Source organism: Typopeltis vanoorti, chromosome 3 (genome assembly GCF_054136105.1).
Source record: "Typopeltis vanoorti isolate ZY-2024b chromosome 3, IOZ_Tvanoo_1.0, whole genome shotgun sequence".
Lineage (NCBI taxonomy): Eukaryota > Metazoa > Arthropoda > Arachnida > Uropygi > Thelyphonidae > Typopeltis > Typopeltis vanoorti.
Window position 1 is genome coordinate 104,689,842 of NC_143551.1, and position 17,303 is coordinate 104,707,144.

The following is a 17,303-nucleotide window of genomic DNA, read 5'->3' on the forward strand; positions in this document are numbered from 1 at the left end:
GTAGTACTACAATCATGGGTCTTAAATAAGAGTATTTCATGTGGCAGTGAGTTTGAAGCCATTTGGTGTGAGGTGGAATCTAGCAAAATCAATTATGTAGTGGGGTGTTGCTACAGACCTTTTGGATCAGTTGCTAGTGATGAAGAAATGCATCATCAAATAGACAAGATGAGCATGAAAAGAGTAATCATAATGGGAGACTTTAATTATCAAAATATTGATTGGGTAGGAGTAGAATCTCATGAGAAGAATAAAAATGCATTTATTGAACTGTTGTGGGACAACTTCCTCAAGCAGCATGTGACAGAAGGAACTTGAGGTCAAAGAGTGTTAGATTTGATTATGGTGTCAGAGGGTGTTTCAGTTAAAGATGTAACTTAAAGATGTAAAGATCACTGTCACCAATCGGTGACAGTGATCATGCAGCACTCACTTGGGAAGTGCCTAAGTTTATGAATGTTCCATTCAGAAAAGGTTACATGCTGAACTACAAAGTAGGAAATTATGACCAACTGAGGAGTATACTGAGTTCAGTGGAATCGGATCGATTGATGGATGGGAAGAATATTGACAGTGCATGAGAAGCATTTAAACACTACTTAAATGATGTGATATCAGAGTGTGTCCCAAGAGTTCGAAGAATAAATAAGTAGGAGTCAAATGGATGTGTAATCTTATTAAGCAAGAGATAATAAGAAAAGGATGATGTGGAAGGAATACTGTCTGCTGTGGGCCTGGATGTTTGTGATTGTCTGTGGAAATACCAGTGGTGGTGGTGGTCGGCGGTAGATGGTGTTGGTGTAGTTACGGTCAGTTGGTGAATTGTGAGTGGTGGAAGCAGAGTTGTAGAGTGGATGCCCCCCCCCCCCCCCTCAATGAATCTTTGGACTTCCTGGAGGTGACAAATAATACTAATAATAAGAATGATATACATTATGAAAATTATAAGCAGCAGGCTAGAATAGTCACAACTGTTGTGTGGACAGCAAAGTCTGAGTATGAAAAGAAACCGGCTCTACATGCAAAAGAGGTTGTTCATCTAACGAGTGCAGATTTGGTTAAAAGCTATCAGCCTGGTGTATATGACATTGAGCTTACTTCTTCACTAAATGAAGAAGCTCAGGTGTATGAGGAGGAGGTATTAGAGCTGTTGCACAAACTGAATAAAAATTCAGCAATAGGAACTGATGGGATATCAGCATTTGTGCTAAAAGAGTGTTCAGCTGAACTGGCTATTCCTTTGACCAGACTGTTTAATATGGTCTCGGAACAGGGAAGATTCTGCAGGAATGGAAGGAATTTATGGTAATTCCATTGTACAGGGGTGGTGCAAAGACTGATGGATCCAACTATTGACCAATTAGTACTTCAGGAGTGGTGGTGATGATTTTGGAAAAATTAGTTAGGGCTCACATTCAGAAAGGTGTTGACAGTGTAGTTTTTATTAATTTTTTTTATTAATGTAAAGAAGTCCTGCTCTTTAGCTCTTGTCCCCTCTGGTCGTGACAAGAAGCTTAAGGTTGAGACTGTAGAATTTTCCCTGCACAGGAGGCCGTTGCATGCTTTGATCATCCTGGAAGAGTGGAGATACATTGATATCATGTTCACTCCAAAGGGAAGGTCTTCTGTCCCTTCTATCCTAGAAGCTGGGATCACTTCTTTGAGGAACGCTCCTCTTAAGCCCCAGCAAAGACTGTTTCTCCTTTCCCACTATCTCCTACCTTGCTTTTATCACAAGTTGGTGCTTGGTAGGACATATATTTTGGTACTGTCCCAAATAGACAGGGCTGTCCATTCAGCTGTGAGATGATGATGCTCCGACTGCTACCTGACACCCCCTACTGCATGTTTCCACGCGAGGGTGAAGGACAGTGGGCTCAAGGTTTCATCACTTAGATGGCTGATCCCACGCCTCAGAATCACGAAGTTAGAACTGTCATCTTCCCCTATCTGCAGAGAGGTTTTCTATAGCCCATTAATACAAGAAGACTTTAGGCAGGCTAAAGGCTGGTCCCATTATCAAGGTACCTTAATTGAGTCAGACCTGCAGAACACAAGAGATGGGCATCTCTGCTGCACTGTTCTGTAGATGGTGCTCCTTTAAAAGAGTCATATCCGGTGCTTCCCCTAGTATGATTGGGTAAGGGATGGCACCAGTCTCCTCCCTGGGTTTGAGTATGTTGACCTTATCAGGACGAGGATCAATGCCCTGCCCACTCCAGCCTGCACAGCTCAATGGGGTAGTGACGACTCATTCTGTAGGGCTGGCTGCCACTACAGTGAGACATTGTCTCAAATAGCTCAGTGTTGCTTCTGCACCCATTGGGTCTGCTTGTTGAGGCATGACACCGTGGTCTCCATTCTGAACAACCGCTTTAAGAACAAAGGTCGGAAGGCCGTGGTGGAACCACATTATAGGACCTACGTGGGTTTGCGTAAGCCATACTTAGTGATTAAAAGAGATGGTGACGTTTGGGTAGTTGATGCCCAGGTGGTGGGAACACGGTGCCCACTAGCCTATAGCCATAATAATTAGGTAAACTATTATAAGAATAACCAAGATCTAGTTAGTAAGATATGGGAGGAGCATGGGGCAACTCCGAGGTTTACCAGTGCCACCATCTCTTTACATGGCATATTGTTGGAACGACTCACCAAGCTGACTGTTCCATTTTTGTTGGTTTGTTAATCTTATCTTTACCTCTATAAATTCCGTTTTACTTTGTTAGTTGTTGATTGATGCTCATCTGAATATAAAGAAATTTATATTATACTGCACCACCCTATATTCAGATTAGTCTAAACAATATAGAGGAATCAATCATCAACTATACTTATTTTATCACTTTATCTTCAGGCCGAGGCCATTACTGGTATTTAAGGCTTCCGCAAAGGTCCGAATAATTTTATGAGCGGTGCAATGAAAGAAAATCAGGCAAACACCAAGTTTAACTCAACAAAAGAAAACATTTAATGTGGAAAAGTACAATATATACATTTAAGTATAACTATCTGCAAAAAGTTATCCAATTAAAATATTATAAGAATTCACATTCATACATTAATAATTTCTCAATTAGGTTTGAGGATCATGACTAATGTTAACAATTGTTAATTCACAAAGCATTAGTATTTCTCTGACATATTTCACTCTAACCAATTGGATAAACCATATCATAAATATATTAGCTCGGTTTAAAGTATTCAGAATAATTACAATCAATAAATTATCAAACATTTATTTATCAGTTTTTTATGTTCAGTCAATCAAGTTGAAAATAGTTCTTAAAAGGTCGACCTTCCAGATGTCACAATAATTAATCTTATGACAGGCTACACTTTATTCTTTCTCAGTCAGCTAACATTTAATAGAACAACATGACACTTATTTTTTCGAGGGGAAAGTACTTCAGTACATCTAACATTCGACCATCAATCGACATAACACCACAGCTAAGGTTAAAATATATCCAACAGAGTTAACAGTTATAGCTTCACAGGTTACAGAACGGACAACTCTTACTGGGTTACTGCTTCTACACATCGAATTCGCAAAGGCACATTTGAAATTCTTGCAGACTTTTACTTTATGGCTACACAGTTCTAAAGAAATCTTCCACTATAATAACTGAAATATAGACACAGAAATATACAAGTCTTGATGCACTAGGTTTCAGTTATCTACTAATTCCTTATTTTCTTCTATATGTTAACTTCGGTTCTGCACTATTCTTCCACAAACCACATGGAAAATATTGTAGTAGTATCAGAACTCCCATACAAGTAATTCATGATGCCTATTAATTCCCGGTCCTTTCATAGTCGATTTACGGTATATATATCCCTTTCCCTTTTGTTACACACAACCGGTCTGTATACTCTCTCTGAAGCTTCTCCCCTACTTACTTTCGTTTTCCAATCAACTACATTCCTTCTTCCCACCAAAATCCGGTTCTAACCAGTTCAGCTTATATCCACTGGCTTCTCTGTTTATACACAGTAGCTCACGATCTCCGCATGAGCTAACTAAAACAAACTTCGTTTCTCCTTCAGCAGCCAATCAAATCCAATCAAAAGAATTACATAAAATCACTCTTACATACAGATATAAAAAAGATATATCACAATTCTTATAATATACATTTAAATTTACATACACACAGTTTCTTATAATAAATTTTACAGAATAAACTAAATAAAATGAATGACATGTTTATATAGAGTCTTTTCATTATTATTACATATTCTAAGATTAAATAATTAATTAGTAACAAACAAAACTCAAAGCATTTATATGAATAATATATTACAAGCAAGAGACTAACAACAAGTAATATTTACAAGTCTTGCTTATGACATGGTGGATTATGTTAAATGTGAATGAAGTATTAAAACATAAAATATCTTCATTCACAATTTAACAGTATGGAGCGCAGATAGCTATAAGACTTGAGCTTGGGCTTATGCAGGAGGATGTAAAAGTTCTTTCCTTGAGGGCCCCTACAGAGTACACTGGTGGCATGGCATTGCCACCAGAGAATGACTACAATGATAATACTTGTATAAAGGCCTATATCAAGTCTGGATGAAAGATGACTGGACATGATGTAAGGGTAGTACTGCCCATAACCAGTAAAAAATTAATTTAAAAAAAAAAAAAATCTTGTAGCCTATACTAAGGTAGGCTTGAAGGAACCCCTTGACTGGGCAGTTGACTTTTTCCTCTATTCGAGGTCTAATAAAATAAAATAACCAGTGGTATATTACAAGGATCAGTGCTTGGTCCACTGTTATTCAATCTGTACGTTAATGATAATGGGATGGATTTGACAAGCAACATACAGCTATTTGTTGATGATGCAAAGATAGGTAGGGTAATCAGGAATGTTGCTGATATGCAGTACTTACAGAATAATTTGAATAGGCTGGAATTGTTGGCATGGGAAAATGGATGTCAGTAAATGTAAAGTCATTCACTTTAGCGTGATTAGATATCCAGTGTCATATTATATTTGTGGGATTATGCTTGAAGAAACTGATGAGGCTAGGAATCTTGAAGTGTTAGTAGATAGGAAGATGACGTTCAGAGGCCATGTAGCAAAGATTGAAAATACAACTCAAAAGATAATTGCAATGCTGAAACAAATGCTCACATATAAAGATAAGGATGTCATTTTGCCTCTTTACAAGGCCTTGATAAGGCCTCACTTGGACTACTGTGTGCAGGTCAGGTCCCTGCTTTCAGTTGTGATTCTGATATATTGGAGAGAGTGAAAGGAGAGTGTTAAAAATGATATCAGGATTATGAAGACAGATTGAGAATTTGTTGACTGCAGACACTAGCAAACAGGAGAAAGAAGGGTGATATGATTGAGACTTACAAACTTCTGAAAAGGTCATACAGGATTTCAATGGATGGAATTTTTCAATTTGTGGAGGTTGGGGAAAGGACAAAGAGGGCATCCTTGGAAGCTGAGAATGAAGGCTGCTAAGAAGGGGGGGGGGGTGAGGGCTAGATTTTTTTTCTCTCATAGGGTGGTTGTGTAATTGGAATGGATTGCCATTGGATGTTGTGAGTACAAGCAGTGTGAATTAATTCAAGAATAAGTATGACAGCTGTTGCGTGCAGTATGTTGTCTCCCTTGATGAGTCCCTGGAGGTCTCCCTTAAGAATAATAATAATAATTCACCACCAGGGGCATTGTAAACACCAAATGCATGGGATTTGCATATCACACAACTTGGCAAGTACCAGGAACATTTAAAAAGATGAACATGGGATTTTTCTCTTCATTCTGGCTGTTGCCAGCCTGGTTGGCCAAGTGGTTAGCATATCGACTCTCCAGCCAAAAGGCTGCAGGTTTGAATCCCACTGTGGGCATGGATGTTTGTGATTGTCTGTGAAAATACTAGTGGTGGTGGTGGTTGTTTTCAGCAGTAAATGGCATTGGTGTAGATCAGGAGTGTCAAACTCAATTGGACCGCAAGCCATTTGCCATAAAAATGCATCTTAAGTGGGCCACAAAAAAATTTTCGACTAAAAAAAGCTGCACTAATTAGAATTGAAGGGAAGTGAAGGAATGAATATAAATAAACTGGAAAATTAAAAATGAAAATTTTATTTATTCTAAGTCATTACAAGACATGCAAAATAATAGTATAATGATTATGACAACTCAAAAAAATAAAGGATATTTTTTATTATATTAATACTTACAATATATAGCATTTAAACCAAATTAAACCGAAATTAAATTTTATTTGAACAAATCAAATATTTATACAGTCTATAAAGTATAGTCTCATTAATAACCATCACAAAAATTTACAGTCTCCTGTTAGTTTGAAATTTTTTGGGTTTGTGTTGAAATAAAATACTTCTCTTTTGGGGATGAAATGTCTATATTTTGGGAATTTTTTAAATGTCGTTGATAATATTTTGGGGTAAAAAAATACACGTATATACTTGCATAATATAATTATAGTAATTTTAAGTAATTTAATTATAGTATTTTATTTTTTTCCTGACACTTGACAACATTTTTATTGTTAACCAGCTTGTCAAAATTTGGACTCAAAGATTGAGAGCATACAACCTTCATTATGGTAGAAAGATTGACATCGGTTAGTCTTGATTTGTCGGCTGTTTTGTTACCTTTCATACATGAGAATAATTGTGCTTCACATAAATAGGTGCTTCCAAAATAACACAGAATGTTTCCTGCAAACTTTTTTATTTTCGGATATTTTTGACCTAAATAAGTGTATATTTTTGGAACACCAACTTCTTGGTATTTCTCTTTTAGAATGGAATCATTTTGGAAATCAATATGTTCCATTTAAATACAAATATGTTCCATTATGTTTCAATATATGTTTCAATATGTTCCATTTAAATACAAATAGGAAATTAAAGGGAAAAAGGGCCTGTAAAAAGTGAAAAAAACTACTTCTTGCTCCTTAAAATCTTTAAATCGCCTATCAAATTCTTCTTTAACCTTCTCTAGTTTGGGACAATATTGAGAAAAAGTAAAACTTTGATTCTTATTGTTCAACTGTTTATGCAAAGGAAAGTAATTTATAATATTCTCTTTTAAATGATTTTGAAACAAAAACAATTTACATCTAAAACTTGCCAATGCATCATACATGTTTGTTAACTGATCTTTCCCCTGAAGTTTGACATTTAAATCATTCCAATATCCTGTAATATCAACTAAAAATGCTAGATCTTGTACCCATGTCTGATCATTAAGAAATTTAACATCATGATTTTTCATTTCTAAGAACAATTTCTCCTCTAAAAGTAGAAAAAAGCTTTTTAGAACCTTATGACAAGATAACCAACGAATCTGTGTAATAAGGTAGCTCTTCGAATTCACTCTGCAAGTCTAAGATATTGTGCAAACTGGTGGTGATTGAGGCCTCTGGATCAGATAAAGTTCACAGTATTTGTCACAGGCTTGAGTACGCTGCTCATTTCCAATACTTTGGAGCACAGGACCTGCTGATGAATAATGCAGTGGAAAGATTGCAGTTTTGGAATGTCTAGATACATTTCCTTTAAGTTCACTGCAAGTCTTGGTACAAAACCTTTATTTTTGCCTGTCATTGCTGGAGCACCATCAGTTGTCACGCCTATGAGTCTATTCAGAGGAAGTTGGTATTTTTCCAAAATGCTCCACACGGATTCATAAATGTCTTCACCTGTAGTGGCTCCATGGATGAGAATCATTTCCAAGAACTCTTCAGTAATATTCATATTGTCGTCGCAAGCCTCCAGAAAAAGAGCAACTTGAGCCACATCGTGAATATCGAAACTTTCGTCAGTTGTAATTGAAAAGCACTGTACATTTGCGGATATTTCTTGCAACTGGTCATGTAGATTATCTGTCATTTTGATTCATTGTCTTCATAATTTCTGAAAATACTTGTTGTTAACTTTGAAGTGAATTCTTCATACTTTTTAATTTTTCTTCTCTCAGTTTGCCCTCAAAGTATGACCATTGTTCTTTGTGAATTTTATTGTAGCGTCTTTTTATATTATATTCTTTCATCATCATCATCAAATTCCTGACATGTACCCTCAAGGGGGGTGTACAGGATATGATAGTACAACACATAAAAAATTTACATCATTACTAACTTCCTATCTACAATTTTCCTCCAAATCAGTCTGTCACTTGTCAAGACTCCAATATTATCATTATCAGATCTTATATTTCTATCGTCTAAGGCACACTGTACCGTATCAATCCACCTATATCTTGGTCTTCCTCTGGGTCGTTTTCCTGCCAACCTGGCAGAGAACAATTGTTTTGCTAATCTTTCCTTGCCCATTCTGTTTAAGTGACCATACCACCTGAGATTAGCTCTGCTAATGCATTCCTGGATGCCGACAATGTCAAGTTCTTTTCTAATATCCTCGTTTTTAATATGATATTGCCATTGATGCCATCTGTTCATGCCTCTAATCTTTCTCAGGACTCTCATATCTGCGGTCTCTAGTCTTTGGTCAAGTGTTTTACTTCTGACCCAGCTCTCAGATCCATAAGTTAAAACTGGTTTGAACACTGTCTTGTATACAGCTAATTTAGTGTTCCGACTAATTTCTCTCTTATTCCATATGAATTTATTCAATTGACTTCCTACCATACCAGTTTTGTTGATTCTGTTATCTATTTCCATATTTAATTTACCATCTTCACTAAAAATCTTGCCTAAGTAGCTGAAATGTTTTACTTGTCCCACAGGTTCCCCGTTCACAACACAGTTGACATTTTCAACAATTCTACCTATTTTCATTGTCTTTGTCTTTTTAATGCTCACCTTCATACCATATCTATTACAACAGTTATTCAATTTTGTCAGAGACTCTTGCAAACTTGTAGCGGATTTATTTAGAAGTATAACATCGTCTGCATAAAGCAAAGAGCTGAAATTAACATCTCCAATTCTGATATCATGTTTAATACCACTTTCCTTCATAATGTGATCCATATAGATAATGAATAACAGAGGGTATAATGTACATCCTTGTCTCACACCATATTTAACATTAAACCATCTTCCTGTACTTCCTTCAATTCTAACTGCCGACTTACAACTCAAATACAGACTAAGTATTGCTTGATATAATGCCCCATTGACACCATATAACTGTAGCGTATTGAATAGCTTCTCTCTTGGCACCTTGTCATATGCTTTTTCCAGATCGACGAAACTTAAATACAGATCTTTGTTATATTCCCATGCTTTCTCAACTATTTGTCGTAAAGTGAAGATCTGATCCTGACAGCCTCTATTCGGCTTGAATCCAGCTTATTCTTCAACAAGCTTTTCTTCCACAATTCTTCTCAACCGTTTCTCAAGTATGCTTGCATAGATCTTCCCAGGAACACTCAGTAGGTAAATACCTCTGTAATTCTCACATTCAGTTTTATTTCCCTCTTTATATATGGGTACTATTAGAACTCTACTCCAATCATCGGGAATTCATCCCTCTGTCCAGGCTTTCTGACCTATGCAGTGCAGCTACTGTAAGACTTTTATACCACCATATTTCAGCATTTCTGGTCGAATATCATAACACCACTGTGCTATCACTGCTTGTTTCATTTAGCAATTTTTCGAAGTAATTACTCCATACTTCAAGGATATCTTTTTCTCCTGTTTTCATGTAACCTTTATCATCTCTAACTCCTTTTACAGCACTCTTTGCTCCATTTCTAAGCTTCTTCAACAACCTTCAGAATATTTTGCCACCTTCTTGATATTTATTTTCTATGTTCTTGCGAAAGTTCTCCCATGACTTTTGTTTAGCTAGTTTTACATAGTGTTTAGCTTTCTTACATTTGTCTCTGTATTCTCTAAGAGCACAAGCTGGCTTATTTGCCAGGAACTTTTGGTATGCTTTCTTCTTTTCCTTCACTGCCTCTTTAACTTCCTTTGTCCACCAGGGAGTTCTGATTTTTTTATCCTTGCAGACAACCTCACCACATGCCTCTCTGGCAGAATCAATCAATGTTTCCTTCAGAGTTTGCCACTGAATCTCCAAGGTTTGATTCCTGTTCTCAAACTCTTTCATTTTTTCTTCAATAATCTTTGTGTATTTTAGTCTACAATTCACATCTGAGAGCTGCTCAACTTTTATTTGCTTTAAAACTTTCTTACATGTTATTCTTTTCAATGTTAAATTAAATTTTATCCTGCTCAAGATTAAATAGTGGTCGCTTCCAATTTCAAATCCTCTGTACACTCTGGTGTCCTGCACCTGGGAGAAAACATCACTATCAACAATAACATAGTCAATGAGACTTTTCTTATTCCTTGCCTCTTCTCTCCATGTGAATTTGTGCACATTTTTATGTTGGAACATGGTGTTAGTAATAACCAGTCCATGATCTGAGCAGAAATCCAAAAGGTATTTGCCATTATTATTGGCTTTGCTCTTTTCTCTAAATTTTCCCAAAAATATATTTGTATGTCTGACAATCATTTCCTACTCTGCTATTTAGATCCCCAACAAGGACCAACTTTTCCTTTTTCATTGTGTCAGTTGCTTTTTCTAAAGCATCAAAAAATTCCTCCACTTCTACCTTAGTAGAACCTTCTGTGAGACCATAGGCACAAATAAGTCTCATTGTCCAATTCCCCATTCTGATATTTGCCCACATCACTCTACTTGAGACTGCCTGCCATTCAAGAAGATTAGTCTCGTATATTGTGTTGAATACTATGGCTACTCCTTCTTTTCCTTGATTGTCATTTCCTGAATATAACATTTTGTATTTATTGTTCAGAAAGATCTCACCAGTTTTTGTCTTTTTTGTTTCAGTCACCCCTATTACGTCGATCGTACTTATCTACTTCCTCAGCTAGCTCCATTTCTTTGCCATTCAGGCTTCTTATGTTGATAGTACTGATCTTTAACTCTGGTGATGTTGAGTTGGGGTGTGCTTTCAGATTTGTTCCAGTAGCTGACTTTTCGCTGTTCGTCCTCTTTCCCTGGCAAAAACAACGGGGGGGCCTTGTTTAACTGGGCGATGCCCCAGCCGGCATGAAATTTTGTCATGTTGTACCATCATTTTGTAATTTCGTTTAAGCCAATAAGAATACAATTTGGTTGGCTAAATCCCAAATTGCCAGCCCATCCTCGTTCCTACAGTATCCAGGTAGATACCTAACAGGGTGCACCATGAGAAGGTGAGGATTGGACATTAGGTCAGAAGCCCTGGTCGGTTCTCCACATTCCTTTAATGGCTATGTGGAGGTCTCCTCTCAGTTATACAGCTTTGACCCTTAAGTACCCCACTATATTCTATAATTATATTTTGAAATTTTCTCTCCTCATCAGCAATTTTTCTTTTTCTTGTTGTCTTAGAAAGTGACATTGTTTGGGAGAATAAATATATTATTAATAACATTTTTTATAAAAATGTATTTATATAATTACTTACATTATTAAAACTAAATTTGTTTGTGTTTAGCACACTGACATGTGCTTCAGAGATCACTGATTGACTGTAGCAGGCAATTATAAACTCGTGTAGTCTGGAATCACATGGGCGTGTATGCTGTGCATCACATGAACAGCTGCTAGCCAATAGAATTCAATTTTTTCAGCATGCTATAAATTAACAATGAAGGCATAAATATAGTTTACAATTGATAAGGATCAGATCTAGCATTGAAATTGCGATATAAATTTTTATTATTGCAATTATATTATAGCAGGTTGTTGCATCCATATTGTAACTATAAATGTTGTAAGAAAACGAATAAATCGAATGTTTAAATTGATATTTCTGTTTTATTATAAAAAGCAACAATCCTTTTTTTTTGTATCTTTCCTTGAGGTGTTACTGGCCACAAGAAATTGCTTTGCAGGCCACTAGTTTGACACCCCTGGTGTAGATGATGAAGGTAGATATGGTTCATTGTAGTTGGTCGATTGAGTGGTGGAGATGGAGAGTTGTAGAGTAGGTGCCCTCCCTCAATGAGTCTTTGGATTCCCTGGAGGTGTCACATAATAATAATAATAATACCATCCACAGTGATGACACTAACCTTTCCAACATGTGCTTTCTCGTGAAGCTGTCCTACCTAAACAATTGCAATGCTGTTGCCGCACTCTGAGTTTTGTCATCCGAAGAAATCTCAACAAGATCTACTAGCTCCATCACTCTGTGACAAATGATTAGTTGCTTTGAAGAAATTGCATCATTGGGAATTAGAACTAGCAGAGGTCGCAAACCAATCAGTTCACAACAAGTGAATGAAGTTACTATTGCTGTTGTGGAGCAGGTCCATGAATATCAGCTTTGGTTCCTGCATTGCATATGCTGTATCATGACATTGGATGGAACTTACACAACTATTTGGTAAATTCTATGGAAGATTCTGCATTTATACCCATTCAAGATAACCCTGACACAGAAGTTGTGTCCATAGGTCTTGAAAATCGACTGACATTTGATGAGATGAGGCTCGCTTTCACCTGAACAGAGCTGTGAACATTGGCACACCCAGAGGGGGGAAAGGGGCCCCTGAAACCCCCCCCCCCCAAAAAGGAAAAAAAATACTAGAAAATTTTCCAAAAATCTTTTCCTAATTAAAATTCATTTTTTTATTTATGTTGTGTCATGTCTTCTATTTCTATACTACTTATGAATTAGTGATCACAAATAGCGGTCACAAATATCCTATAACTTTTGGGAATCACGTTGGCTGTAAACACAAGGCGAATGAAGTAGTGCTCGGGGAGGGGGGTATATCGCCTGATATCTCATCTAATTCTGCCATACTAGCATTAGGTTTTGCAATATCCCAACTCATTTATCTCAGTTCTTACATTGCACATCTGGCATTGCAATATCTCCACCTGCATAATATGTCCTTGCAAAATAGTCACTCAGTAACTCAGCTCTTCATAGGCTTCTATTACTCTCTACCATCAGCAGTTGCTAAAGTTAGCTTTCATTAGTTGTTCTTTCTTTTACTCACCATGCAGTGGAAGAAAGAACTCTGGAATTATTTTTAGCCTGCTTGACTTGTTTCCTCTCATAATCTGATTATGAGATAGTTTTGCCTTCCTTATCATGCTAGTGACCTTTCTTGCCTGTACCTTGTACTGCTCATGCGCTTGCTGATCATCTTTTCCTTATATACCTTCCAGAATGTTTTCTTTTTTTTGAAGTCTTTTAATGACTACTCATTTATCTAGCTCCTTCTTGTCCTAGTTATGCAATCTGATACCGCTTCCTTCAAACAATCCTTGCTCATTGGCATGCATTGCTTTCTCCTCCAGATTCTTATGCTGTCACTGCTTTAGCTGCCTCTTCAGCTTATCATAGTCACCTGCTCTGTAATTCCTCATATATCCCTTCTTAAATGAAAATTCCACATGTTTTGGTAATCTCCACGTCAAGATAAGGATTACCCTCCTCTGATGAGGTAATGTTTCTAAATTTAGCAAAATTCAGATAAATCATGATATAAGTATCTCCTCCACTACACTAGTCACCCTTTTATAACATGTAACCCAGTTACTAAGGCATGACCTCTCCTTAATAAACCCATGCTATTCTCTTGAAAGATTTTCATTCTCATCAATATCTGGATTTATATTCTGTCTGTAACCAGCCTCTCCAACACCTTTACCACTACACTTGATATATACACCTGCTCATATTTTAATACATTTTGGAGACGACTACTGTGTTATAGTAATAATTCAGTTTAATATAAACTGAAATAATCACCCAATATTTTGACCTTCAAATCAAGGTCATCATCTAGAGCAGTGGTCGCCAAAGGGGCGATATGACATTGTTAGGGGTCAATTTGGGCTCAGGGGTCGATTGGGGGTCGACAGAAAAATATAAGATATCATTGTATGGGTAATATTTAATTCGGTTAACTTGGATTACCTCTATGACATAAGACATGGAGGTAATGACAATGCAATTAAGAGTAAATCGTGGGATCAGTACCTCCATCTTACAGGTCCATGAATAGGACCTGTAAGATGGAGTAAGGTCATGAAAATAGTTACTGAGGCCAATCAAGTAGGCCAAAATGACGTATTTACCAATAAACAGATGTTGGTGGTTCCTGTCAGCTGGCGCACTGGGAGCGAGATTGCAACACGTGCATGGTTCTTATTTACTGATACTTACAAGTATTCGATCCCAGTCTCATTTTTGCGCATCAACATATAAGTGAGCGTTAATGTTCTAAAATTCATCAACATACATATTATAATTCAATCGTTATTCATTCACGAACTAAACTTCTCTATGTTGAAGAGTTGAGCAGCGCTGGTAGTAATACCAGTGATATTACTAGTGATAGTAATAGTAGTAGTAATAGTAATATAATAATATATACTATATTATACATACAATAAACACTGTAACTATAAAATAAACAATCTTAAAAACTCATATAAGCGTCTTTTTTTGCTTGTCCTATTATAATTACGTAATAGTAAAATAGGGGTGCTTAAGGGTCAAAGCTGTATAACTGAGAGGAGACCTCCACATAGCCTTTAAAGGAATGCGGAGAACCGACCAGGGCTTCTGACCTAATGTCCAATCCTCACCTTCTCGTGGTGCACCCTGTTGGGTATCTACTTTGATACTGAACGAACGAGGATGGGCTGGCAATTTGGGATTTAGCCGACCAAATTGTATTCTTATTGGTTAAACCAAAATAAAAAATGATGGTACAACATGACAAAATTTCATGCCGGCTGGGGCATCGCCCGGTTAAACAAGGCCCCCGTTGTTTCCGCCAGGGAACCAGGGCGAACAGCGAAAAGTCAGCTACTGGAACAAATCTGAAAACAAACCCCAACTCAACATCACCAGAGTTAAAGATCGGTACTATCAACGTAAGAAGCCTGAATGGCAAAGAAATGGAGCTAGCTGAGGAATTAGATAAGTACCAGATCGACATAATACGGGTGACTGAAACAAAAAAGACCAAAACTGGTGAGATCTTTCTGAGCAATAAATACAAAATGTTATATTCAGGCAATGACAATCAAGGAAAAGAAGGAGTAGCCATAGTATTCAACACAAAATACGAGGCTAATCTTCTTGAATGGCAGTCAGTCTCAAGTAGAGTAATGTGGGCAAATATGAGAATGGGGAACTGGACAATGAGACTTATTTGTGCCTATGGTCCCACAGAAGGTTCTACTAAGGTAGAAGTGGAGGAATTTTTTGAGGCTTTAGAAAAAGCAACTGACACAATGAAAAAGGAAAAGTTGGTCCTTGTTGGGGATCTAAATAGTAGAGTAGGAAATGATTGTGAGACATACAAAAATATTTTGGGAAAATTTGGAGAAAAGAGCAAAGCTAATAAAAATGCAAATATCTGTTGGATTTCTGCTCAGGACATGGACTGGTTATTACTAACACCATGTTCCAACATAAAAATGTGCACAAATTCACATGGAGAGAAGAGGCTAGGAATAAGAAAAGTCTCATTGACTATGTTATTGTTGATAGTGATGTTTTCTCCCTGGTGCAGGACACCAAAGTGTACAGAGGATTTGAAATTGGAAGTGATCACTATTTAGTCTTGAGCAGGATAAAATTGAATTTCATATTGAAAAGAATAACATGTAAGAAAGTTTTAAAGCGAATAAAAGTTGAGCAGCTCTCAGATGTGAACTGTAGACTAAAATACACAAAGATTATTGAAGGAAAAAATGAAAGAGTTTGAGAACAGGAACCAAACCTTGGAGATTCAGTGGCAAGCCTCGAAGAAAACCCTGATTGATTCAGCTAGAGAGGCATGTGGTAAAGTTGTCTGCAAGGATAGAAAAATTAGAACTTCATGGTGGACACAGGAAGTTAAAGAGGCAGTGAAGGAAAAGAAGAAAGCATAACAAAAGTTCCTGGCAAATAAGTCAGCTTTTACTCTTACAGAATACAGAGACAAATGTAAGAAAGCTAAACAGTGTGTAAAACTAGCTAAACAAAAGTCATGGGAGGACTTTGGCAAGAATATAGAAAATAAATATCAAGAAGGTGGCAAATTATTCTGGAGGTTGTTGAAGAAGCTTAGGAATGGAGGAAAGAGTGCTGTAAAAGGAATTAGAGATGGTAAAGGTGAAATGAAAACAGGAGAAAAAGATATCCTTGAAGTATGGAGTAATTATTTTGAAAAACTGCTAAATGAAACAAGCAGTGATGACAGCACAGTGATAAAAAACACTGATCAGGCATGCAGTCAGGAATACACATCCATACTTGAAGTAGAAAAAGCCATCAAAGGCTTGAAATGTGGAAAGGCAGCAGGAGTAGATGATATTCGACCAGAAATGCTGAAGTATGGTGGTATAAGAGTCTTACAGTGGCTGCACTGCATAGTTCAGAAATCCTGGACAGAGGGACGAATTCCCGATGATTGGAGTAGAGCTCTCATAGTACCCATATATAAAAAGGGAAATAAAACTGAATGTGAGAATTACAGAGGTATTTCTCTACTGAGTGTTCCTGGCAAGATCTATGCAAGTATAATTGAGAAACGGTTGAGAAGAATTGTGGAAGAAAAGCTTGGTGAAGAACAAGCTGGATTCAGGCCAAATAGAGGCTGTCAGGATCAGATCTTCACTTTACGACAAATAGTCGAGAAAGCATGGGAATATAACAAAGATCTGTATTTAAGTTTTGTCGATTTGGAAAAGGCATATGACAAGGTGCCAAGAGAGAAGCTATTCAATACGCTGCAGTTATATGGTGTCAATTTGGCATTATATCAAGCAATACTTAGTCTTTATTTGAGTTGTGAGTCAGCAGTTAGAATTGAAGGAAGTAGAGGAAGATGGTTTAATGTTAAATATGGTGTGAGACAAGGATGTACATTATCCCCTCTGTTATTCATTATCTATATGGATCACATTATGAAGGAATGTGGTATTAAACCTGATATCAAAATTGGAGATGTTAATGTCAGCTCTTTGCTTTATGCGGATGATGTTATACTTCTAAATAAATCCACTACAAGTCTGCAAGATTCTCTGACTAAATTGAATAGCTGTTGTAATAGATATGGTATGAAGGTCAGCAATAAAAAGACAAAGACAATGAAAATAGGCAGAATCATTGAAAATGTCAACTGTGTTGTGAATGGAGAACCTGTGGGACAAGTAAAACATTTCAGCTACTTAGGCACAATTTTTACTGAAGATGGTAAACTAAATATAGAAATAGACAACAGAATCAGCAAAGCTGGTATCGTGAGAAGTCAATTGAATAAATTCATATGGAATAAGAAAGAAATTAGTT

At 36.8% G+C, this 17,303-nt stretch overlaps 1 protein-coding gene across 1 annotated transcript in view; it reads left to right on the plus strand.

Moving 5' to 3' along the window:
* The window catches only part of LOC150108438 (urocanate hydratase-like), a 286,428-nt gene that overhangs the window by 81,721 nt on the left and 187,404 nt on the right, over positions 1–17,303 (plus strand). The window lies entirely within an intron of this gene.